A 1,431-nucleotide genomic window follows, 5' to 3' on the forward strand; every position below is an offset into this window, starting at 1 on the left:
GTTAGGCTCACGCCGAAACCAATGACGTCCTAGCGACGTCATTGGGAGCAATGCACGCCGGGAAAATTAGCGGACGGCGAATGCGCAAGTAAATCGGCGCGGGGACGCGCCTGATTTAAATGCTACACTCCCCCTGGCCGCGGAATTTGAATTCCGCCGGGGGATTTAAGATACGCCGCCGCAAGTTTGGAGGTAAGTGTTTAGTGAATTACCCACTTGCCACTAAAACTTGCGGCGGCGGATCTTAAATCAGATAGATCAGCGGATCTATAGATCCGCGTAATCTATCTGAATCTAGCCCTCTGTGTCCGTTTTTTGCTCCCTTTCCATAGGGACAGGGACTCTCACTATTACGTGTATATTAAAGCTACGTTTTTTTTTAACATCTTTTTATTAATGTTTCAGAAAAATACAAAGAGAATAAAACAACACTAATGCCGCATACACACAATCAGAATTTCCGACAACAAAAGTTCTTGTTGGAAATTCTGATCGTGTGTAGCCATTTCTGACGCACAAATATCCTATGCATGCTCGGAATCATTGTACTTCATTTTTCTCAGCTTGTCTTAGTGTTGTACTTCTCGGCGTTCTTGACCATCGGAATTTCCAAGCAACATTTGTGCGACGGTGTGTATGCAAGACAAATTTGAGGCAAAAACTGTCGGAAAAACCCCCCACTGTTTTGTGGTCGGAATGTCCAATTGTGTGTACGCAGCATAACATTCTCAAGCTCTTAGCCCACGCAGGGACATCATGTAAGTAAACAAGTGGCTCGAGGTGGCTGTGAGCTGCCATGAGTGAACAACACAACACTACAATAGTATAGGTGTGGCTCGTGTACAAATAAAGGGAAGTATAGGCATGGCATCACATTATATAACCAAAAAAAACCCAGGTACAGTATGGAATTGGTTGCATGAGGATCATCTGCTTATTCCTTATTGCTAATTTTTATTCACTTTATTATTAGCACTATTAGTTTGTTATTGATGCACTTTATCACGCATTATTGTGCTTATTTGCTAATTATTGCACTAAGTTAATGTTGTTATATTTATTAATTAATTTTAAGTAGTAAGCGCCCCAACACCCCCCATTCCACAAAACAAAAGAAAGTTCCATTTGTGGGAAAAAGTGACATGAACGTTATTTGTGATCGGCGTCGCACGACCGCGCAATTGTCAGTTATAGTAACGCTGTGCCGTATCATAAAACATGGCCTGGTAAATCTTCCGGAGGTGAAGGGGTTAATATTGTGGGCAGTACACAGGCGGGAGGAATGTGAGGATATGAGACCCGTGATCAATACACACAGAATGGAGGAGACTTCTATATAAATAGAACACACACGCTGATCTACAGGAACCCATGGAAATGTTCTATCACTCCCCTCCCACGTCCTACAATCCCCTCCCACGTCCTACAATC

Source organism: Rana temporaria, chromosome 12, assembly GCF_905171775.1.
Source record: "Rana temporaria chromosome 12, aRanTem1.1, whole genome shotgun sequence".
Lineage (NCBI taxonomy): Eukaryota > Metazoa > Chordata > Amphibia > Anura > Ranidae > Rana > Rana temporaria.